This window comes from Chelonoidis abingdonii, chromosome 9, assembly GCF_003597395.2.
Source record: "Chelonoidis abingdonii isolate Lonesome George chromosome 9, CheloAbing_2.0, whole genome shotgun sequence".
Taxonomy (NCBI): Eukaryota; Metazoa; Chordata; order Testudines; family Testudinidae; genus Chelonoidis; species Chelonoidis abingdonii.
This window is the reverse complement of record NC_133777.1, coordinates 33,531,886-33,541,394: the sequence shown is the minus strand read 5'-3', so window position 1 is coordinate 33,541,394 and position 9,509 is coordinate 33,531,886. Positions and strand designations below refer to the sequence as shown.

The window sequence follows — 9,509 nt, the reverse complement described above, 5'->3', positions numbered from 1 at the left end:
TGCAGGCAGGATTCCAGTACAATTGAGCCTATAGTAATGGAAGAGTTAATGCTGCAGTGCATCAAATAAAGCTTGTACATGAAATGAGCAATATATCCTCTTACCAAGGATAACAAGCTCTTACCTAATGGCTGGGCACTCTGAAAGCATTGGGCTAGAGCAATGCTGCATGCACTCAGTTTTTCCAACCTGCTGCATATTAAGTCAGAGCTAACAAGATGTTGTGTGCTGAAGGCCCAGTTATCAGTCCCACTGTTAGGTCATGGCTGTGGCTTACTTGGCCCAGGTGCAATGGAAAGGGTGCAGGACTAGCCCTACTTAGCAATTGATGCATCATCCTTCTACTTTCCCAGTGTGCAAGCTACTTAAATGTAGTTTTTCTGCTGTAAACCTGAGCCTAAAAATGGATAATAAAACACAATACATGCCAAGAGAACAATTGTCTGTGCCTGAGGTCTCTCAAAACAACCACTTAACAGGGCAGCAATAGCCCTTAAACAGACTATCCATGGTTCACTCCTTGCTATGTAGAAATATCACCAGGTAGCTTACTGATTATTCTGCATGCTTCTGTGGGGGTGGCAGGAATGGCTTCCCCATTCATACCGGGAATGGGCAGGATGGATCCCTTGATTGCCTGTTCCGTTCATTCCCTGGGGGGCACATGGCACTGGCTACTGTCTGCAGACAGGATACTGGGCTACATGGACCTTTGGTCTGACCCAGTATGGCTGCACTATGTTCTTATGCTGTGGAGCATACACCTGAGACTCCTTCAAACTGAGCCAGAGTCTTCAGCTACTTTCTTATTGTGTCTTGCCCTAAGACAAGCTCTTGTAATTGCTTCTACTGGTGAAGAATGTAGATCAGTGATCCACAAACAGGCTCATGAGCTGCAGGGGGCTCTTTAATGTCTCTGCAGCACATAGTAAGACACTTGATTTAACTATCATAACCAGCTGTAACTGATATGATACTTATCAGTTATAGTCTCTCAGCAAAATATATAAAAAGCTAAAATGTCCCTGTCCTTTTTTGAATAAGTCTATAGCACTACACTAAATGAACCAATGAAGCCTCACAACTGTGGCTCTTTAGGGCAATGTTGATGATGTGGCACCTGAATCACTGAGGTCTGAGTATCACTAGTAACTCCTATCCTGAGTTACATCACTAGAGGCACCTTCCTCATGTAAAGGTGCAGGCAGCCCTGGGCACCCCCTTGTGGCCCAGTGTGGTGCTGCAGGGATCCACAACCTTCAGCATGCAGCCCATCAAGGTAAGCCCCTTGGCAGGCCAGCCCAGGCCAATTTGTTTACTTGCCACATCCATAGGTTCAGCCAATCACGGCTCCTACTGGTTGTGGTTTGCTGTTCCAGGCCAATGGGGACTGCGAGAAGCTGTGGCCAGCACATCCCTCAGTCAGCACCACTTCCCGCAGCCCCCATTGGCCTGGAATGGTGAACTGTGGCCAGTGGGAGCTGTGACCAGCCAAACCTGCAGATGCAGCAGGTAAACAAAAGGCCCTGCCCTACTGGGGGCTTACCCTGGTGGGCCATATGCCAAAGGTTGCTGATCCCTGACCTAGAGCAATCTCTTCACTTTACTTGCCCTATGGTAGAAAGTGTGCTGGCTTCCCAAGGGGAAAACCCATCCCTTTTGAATCAGGTTTGGTACAGGTCAGAAGTTGCTACCAAACTGTTCAGTAGAAGCCTGGTTCAGGGCTCCCACATGTGCAACCCACACCAAGTTGCTGATTATCTACATGCTATAGGTTCCAGCCTGCTCCTCCAAGGAGTAGGATATTTTCCCATGCACTCTTACAGCTGGACCACTTTAATGTTTTAACCAAGGTATCCTGAAATAAGTGTCTGCAGTGATGGCTCTGAAGTAAACCTTGCAGGAATTTTGGCAAACCCAAGCCTTCTCTATCCTGCTAGTTTAGAACAGGCTGTCACTTGCATGTGTTTCTCATGAAACTTCTACAAGCTTCTAAAATCAAACTTGCAGAAAGTTCATCTGGAAAACATTTCACCCTCCAACAAAGATGACAACCCAGATTAGCAAACCTAGAGCTGAAATCACTGCAGGAGGGGGCTATATTTCAAGTGTTAGCTTTAAATTATTCCAAATTCACCAATTTTCAAAGGTGTAACTTGAGCTAATTTTTGGTCAAAACATCAATCAAATCTGTCCCTAAACTTCATTTAGACCCAACCTGGGAGACTAGAAGCAGTTCCACTGACTACTAGTGACTCAGCTATGATCCACTTTTAAAACCCAGAACAGTGGTATCGCCTCCATTTTTACCTTGGCTATCAAGTGAATCTCTTAGCTAGCCTGGCAGAACCTCTGCTACTTGAGGGCTTGTCTGTAGTGGGTGTTGTGCACCTGTGCTGCACTAGTACAAACCAGATTATGTTGCACTGGTTCAAACTCTGCTTTTACATGCATGCAGCTAATGTGTCAAACGTATCCCAACATGGACAATCCCTGAGGGTCTGTACATTCTGAATCCAATATACATAATATCTCTCTAAGGATGGCTGCAGCTTCTCAACTGGCTTGCTCAGGAGCAGCAGCTATCTGTGGTATTTATCTGGACCCATCTATATAGTATCTGAACACTGCACAGTCAGTGTATTTAGCCTAACAGTACACCTGTGAGGTAAGGCAAGGCAGTGCTGCTATCCACATTGTGGAGAAAGAGAATTGAGGCAGAGAGGCAAAGTAATTTACACACAGCCACATAGAAATCTGTGGCATAGCCAGGAATTGAACTCCAGTTTCCCAAGTCCCAGGTTAGAATCCTAACCACTGGCCCTGCCTTCAGCCAAGATGCAGTAACACTTACTGCATTTAAAATTTGTAACTCCTTGTACTGAAGGTGACTGGATTACAAGAAGTAATAGAATTGCCATCCTAACTAGGTCTTAAAACCAGGCTCTACTTCATCTAAAGAGTAACACAGCCTCATCACAAAGGCATGTTTGAGATGGTTACCAACTGCTCCTGACTTGAAATCAAGTGTGTGTAGATTGTTACCAGTTAGTTAAATCAGTTCTTTGCTAAAAGCTGACTTATGTCTGGATTCATTGAACTGACCACATACCCTATAACCACAGATTAGCGGTGACTGCCTTCCAGTTGGCCAGTGGAGACTCCTGTGACTCTGGGCTTGTTTCCGGTCCTTGGTCCGTTCACGTATCCGGGCAGAGTTCCTCTGGGCGGCATCTACTGGCTCCCTTGACGCCTTCGAGGAGCAGTGGGCGCTGTCCAGGGTTCTCTGCTCGGTGTCCCCATCAGGCTCCCTTTTTATGACCCTTTGACCTCACTCCTGTCCCTGTTCTTTTATTAGTTGTCCCCCAGAATCAGTGGGGTTCTGAGGTCCTGTGGATCCTCCCCTTAGGCTGGGGGGGATCTTTTAGCAGTGGGCGGGCAGAACCACTTCCCAGAAACCCAATAGAGACAGTCTAATTTACATTAAGAAAACATGCTAGTAAACTATAGTTATCAATTAACAGTGGAATTATATCCTTAAAAGAAATATTTAGGTGGCTTGTCAGGACACAGGTTATGGCATCTGGTTCTCTATATTCAATCTGGATTTTCAAAAGACCCTTAGACAAAGTTCCCTCATAATGTTAAGGAAAAACAGTTGCTTACATTTCAATGTCTTTGTTGATTTTAAGACATGGAATGGACAAGTTTTCCACTACCAGCACAAACTTTGTGTGCCTTTCTTGGGGGTGAAGTGTGTGCTTTGGCTACAACTACACTGCACCCAGAAGAGTAAGTAGGTATACCTGCACTAGCTGTAAGAGTGCGAGCTTGCTAAAAATGGCAATGAGGGCACAGTGCAGGTGAGTAATGAGGGTTATGAATTCAGGGGGTCAGGTGCAGTCCTTGCTGCCATATCCTGTTACTTTCAGAAAGGTAGCGAGATAGTATCTGGCATAGGTGCAGCTACACAAGCTGCAAATTACACCTCCGGTTGCAGTGTACATTTAGGCCAAGTCTATATTAGGACAGCTTTGCAAGCAAAGCACCCCTAGCATGGAGGCAGCACTGTTGCTAACATAGTTTATTCCAGCCCCATGCTCCAGAGCAAAATAAGCTATACTGGCACAACTGCAGTTTGGTTGATATGTCTACACTAGCGGCTTTTGCTGACACAGCTGTGTTGGTCAGAGATCAAATCTCACACCCTGGCTGTTAGGATATAGATATTCAAGCCTGTCTATAAAGGCCTATACCTTAAGAATTTAGGTATATGTTTATTATTTAGCTAGTTATAGAGGTATAAAAGAAAGAATCTGTGTAAGGGCCTTCTCTCACTGCGACAGTCTGAGGCCCTGTTTAGTCATACTGAAATAAGGCAATCGGGGGCTGTAAGGAAGGTGATCCGATCTATCACCGCCAGAGAAAGGGAAGAGCCTAGAAGATGTAAAAGGACATTTAGTTTGATAGTTTTCTGTGTGGTAAGAACTCACTTATCAATAGACACAGCTGGGAAACCCTTACATCTTTATAGATGTAGCTGTGAACCCCTCGCTTCTGTATTCTTTTGTATGTTTATTTGCATGGTCTCTGGTTTTGTGATTGTTTCTGTCTGCTGTATTATTAATTTTGCTGGGTGTAAACTAATTAAGGTGGTGGGATATAATTGGTTAGCTAATCATGTTACAATATGTTAGGATTGGTTATGTAAATTTCAGTAGAATGATTGGTTAAGATATAGCTGTGAATATTATTGTATAAATTAGGGGCAAACAGGAAGTAAGTTGGGATTCAAAAATAAGGAAAAAGGAATTTGGATTTAAGCTTGTTGGAAGTTCACCCCAATAAACATTGAATTGTTTGCACCTTCGGACTTCAGGTATTGCTGCTCTCTGTTCATGTGAGAAGGACCAGGGAAGTGGGAGAGTGAAGGAATAAGCTCTCTAACATTGACCAACATAGTTGTGCTGGCAAAACTCTGTAGTGTAGACCTGGCCATAGCTTGTGTGTGTGTGTGGAGTAGGGGCAAAGCAAAATGTGGAAAATGCCACAATTCTACCAGAAGCACCAAATTGCATGAGGAAAAATTATTTCTCTGACATTTCTGATGCCTTCTGAACAGACCAAGTGAGAACAGCAAGACAGAGTCCTGATCTCCAAACTGCTGTTGGACCAATGATCTTAAAATTGCACAGGACCTATATTACACATTTCCAGCAGCAAAACTGCATCACTTATCACACTTCTGCACAGAACATCAGAGCTGTGACCAAGCTGAATTTTTTTTAACATTTTCTCATCTCAAGCCATTTAAGTTTTATCTTCCAAATATTAAAATCCTGCAGCCATCAGAGAGAGATTTATACAGGTCATATGGCACAGTTAGAGGAGGGCCTAAAAGTAGTTGGGGATATGCATGCAAAATCCACCACATTTACACTCTTCAGGGAATACTCACAGTCAGGTTGATATCTAGGCTATTGGAAAGCATATTAGCAAATTACACAGGAAATAGCAATAGTAAATGCTGAGAGTAACTTTAATCTGTAATGGCTGCATATGAAATAACCCCACAGCAAACTGAAAGCTCTGGTCTAGAGAAGTCCTAAAACTTAACCACCCCTGACTCAGTTGCACCTTCTTATAAGAGCTTGTAAAGGTTACAAGGACCATGTATAATAAGTCTCTACTATGACTCCTGCATAACTAAACATAGCTGTGATCCTATGACTAACATTTTGGTCTAACAGGTTAGAAAGCCAGGCATCTCCCATGGTAGGTAATTGATATTTAACTATGCATGCATGAATAGGACTAGAAAGCAGAGGACACCAGGTGAGGGTAATTTATTTTGCGTATCTACAAATTGTTAAATAGCAGTAAGAAAAACAAGTTCAGAGGAGTGCCTCTGAATTTATATTTTGGCCAGTGCAGTTCCCCTAATTGCCCAGCTGTGGTGCTTCTCACTGACCATTCCCAAGCAGGAATAAGCTTATTCAAGTCCTTCATGTGTTGCACCAGCAGATATCTCTAGTGATTCAGACCACTGAGAACTATGGGGACCATTCAGTCCCTGTTCTTCCTTTACCCCCAACAGGCTCCAGCAATGTACCCCATCAGCGTGCTGACCTACCTGCCAGGCATGGGCCTTGTAGACTCAGGGTTTGGATGAGGTGTTGAGGGGTCGGAGTATAATTAGATTCATAGATTCCCAGGCCAGAAAGAACCATTGTGATCATCTAGGCTGACCTCCTGCATAACACAGGTCAGAGACTGCCCCAAAATAATTCCTAGAGCAGAGGTTTTAGCAAAACATCAATCTTGATTTAACAATTGTCTGACAGAGACTCCCCCCCCAACCCTTCGTAAAGAATCTACAGGCTCTGGAGTGCTCAATTTTAAAGGGGATATAAATAGTTCTTTCTACCACAGCAGATTGCCTGCCTGTGAACCTGTATTTCAGCCATTCTCCGAGTACAGCAGCATGAGTCAGCCCTGCAGAGATAGGAGAGAGAGAATAGAACAGATGGATCTGAGGAGACAGAAAATGATAAACATCCATTAACAGTCAGCCCAGGCTCTGGCTAGGCCAAGTTGAGAGATAGTGGGTGTCAGATCCTGCCTACATACACAATGGTCTTGTTTAGCTGACTATCCCTCCTTTCTCTCACCTCTTTCAGGATGTCTGATGGGTTCCTCCCAGAGTGCTGCCTGAAACTGGGGTACCACTGAGCCCCCTGACCCACCAGCCTGGGCTCCCTCTCACACTGTATTGCTGTGACAAGTTGCTAAGCTCTCCAATCTTGCTATTTTAATCAGTATACACATAGGGACACAGCCCACTGTTGTAATTACACACAGGTTTTCTGACCAGCCCCAACATGGGAAGGCTATACAGCTAGAGCACTTACCAGCTTCTCAGGCACACTCCCACCTTTAGAGGGTAAACCCAAAATTATTCCATCTTGTGCTGCACAGAGAACTGTACAGCATAAGCTCATGAAATTCACTCTCTCCCTCAGTCTGCAGAGAGATATGCAACAGCTTCTGCCCCAAGTTATAATGGCCACACACTGGTTTTAGAAAAAACAAAAACAAGTTTATTAGATTCAAGAGATAGATTTTAGTGACTATAAGGGATAGCAAACAGATCAAAGCAGATTACCTAGCAAATAAACAAAAAGAAAGAACTAAATAAATTAATTAAATAAACTAAAGCAATTGGATACGAGTAGCAAATTCCGACCCTAAAGGATGATTTAAGCAGTTTGCAGTGATTCTTGGGGCCAAATGCCCTTGTTTGCAGCTTAAAACCCCAAGTATTCCTTTCACGGGCTAAAATTTTATTTTTTTGGTGCAGAATTTTTAATTCTTTGGTGCAGAATGCCCTCAGGAGTAAAGAGCCTGGTTTGAAAGACTAAGAAGCGCATAGGACTAACTGCTGTCTAATTTACCTAATATAAATAATTGTGCATTGCAGAATCCCAGAATTTTCTTTGATACATTTATCCCAAGTTTAAAAAATTTTCAGACAAGAAATCATTAAGATGAAAGTCAGGTAATTTACTTAAGTAAAAAATCATTAGAATATTTTAATTTGTACAAATCAATGTCTGCACACAATATTTTAAAATTCTGCCAATTTTATTTGTCAAATAAATGTGGAGGCTCCAGCAAGGCACTGGTGAGCACAGGCCACTGGCTGCACAGAGGTAGGAGATCACTGTGCAGCCCCCCGGGACACAGACTCAGCAGTGAGACTGCACATAACTGACACACAATGAAAGGACCAGGCCTGCCCCAGAAACACCCCAGGGACCTGCCCCTGCTTGCCAGGTCCACCAGGTGTGGGCAGGCAGGCTCAGCAAGGTAAGATCCAAGTGTGGAGGGGCTTAGGGTGGAGGGAGCCAGTTGTGGGTTGAGGGAGTTCTGTGTGGGGCAATCTGGGTACAGGCGGCTCAGTGGAGGATCCAGGTGTGGAGGGGATCTGAATACACAGGGCCTTGTTGGGGGGTTCTGCAACAGTAATGGGATTCTGCAGGTTAAGGTGGTCCAGGTGAAGATGGCTGGGGCTCGGGGGGGGGGGTCTGGACGTGGAGGGGGATAGAGCTTGGCAGGGGGGTCTGGGTGTGGGGATCCAGGTAGAGCTGGTTAGGGATCAGTGAGGTGGGGATCCGGGTGTGGATGGCTCTTCAGGGTGGTCCAGGTGTAGGGGAAGTGAGGCTCATCGTAGGGGGTTCTGAGTGCAGGGGGGTGAGGCTTGGTGGGAGGGTCTGGGGATGAGGGTGTCTGGATGCATGGGGGTTGGGTGGATGGGAGAGCAGCTTCCTGTGCAGGGATCCCTCCCCCTGCAGTTGAGGAGTGATGGGTGCAGGAAACAGGGGACGGGGGAGAAAGAGGGAATTTGTTGAGCTTCCTGCAGCTGCGGGAGAAACCTGGGGGTGGGTCTGACCCAGCCCTGGATGCTGTGCAGGGGAAGAGGAAATCTCGTCCTCCCCAGCCCGGCTGGGACTAGCAGCTGAGCCTGGCACAGGGTAGCAGCCACCAGCTAGGTCTTCCCCAGTCAAGCCCTCTACCCCACAGTGATTTACCTCTCTGCCAGCTGCCCTGGGCACCCAAGACATACTGCTGGGGAGGGTTGCATGACCATTCTTGTGGCTTCCTTTTGCTTCCCTATCAGAAAGTCATTTTTCTGCAGGGAAGCAAAGAAATCTGTGGAGGACATAAATTCTGCACATGCACAGTGGCACAGAATTCCCCCAGCAGTAGAGCCTCTTTGGCTAAAGATGTTAAGTCCTTAAAATTTTTGAATGAGTCTGGTTTCTAGGTCAAGCTGGTTTTGGTATTGATGTTCCAAATCCAAGACTGTCAGCTCTTTGGAGCAGGGACTGGCTTTGCTGTGTTTTCACAGCACCTATCACAACAGGCAGCAGCAGGAGCTCGAGGCCCTTTAAATCCCGGCCCCAGCCCGGCAAAGCTCAGAGTTCCCCGTGGCAGCCGGAGCCCCGGGCCCTTTAATTTGTCCCAGAGCCCCAGGGGGCTCCCAGCCACCTCTTCAGCTGGGAGCCCCTGGTTGATTTAAAGGCCCTGGGGCTCCCAGCCACAACCGGTGCTCCAGGGCCTTTAAATCTTGAGCCTTTAAAGCCTCTTTGGCTTGAGGCTATGCCTCTTCTGGATGAGGCCATGCCCCCCTCAGGACTCTGGCAGTACCGGTAAGTCCTGTAAGTTACTTTCACCCCTGGGTGTAAAGGAGGCTTCATTCCTTCCTCCACCTGAGTGTGCTGCCTCCCTCCAAGCCTACTCCATAGTGGGGGAAGCAAAGAGAAAGAGAGATGGCACCAACTGTCAGCCCATCCCTTCCAATCCACAGGGAAAGAAAGGTATGAAAGAGACACACACCCCTGGCACATAGGAGGTGGAGAATGGGGGACTCCGTATGTGGAGAGGAAGGACTGGGGAACACACCAGCCCCCTGGCATGGTAAGGAGCAGAGGAGTCAAAGACAATGA

At 46.0% G+C, this 9,509-nt stretch overlaps 1 long non-coding RNA gene across 2 annotated transcripts in view; it reads right to left on the bottom strand.

Annotated features, from left to right (window-relative positions):
* Positions 1-9,509, bottom strand: part of LOC116834644 (uncharacterized) — a 323,581-nt gene that overhangs the window by 42,969 nt on the left and 271,103 nt on the right. The gene's annotated exons all lie outside the window — the stretch shown is intronic.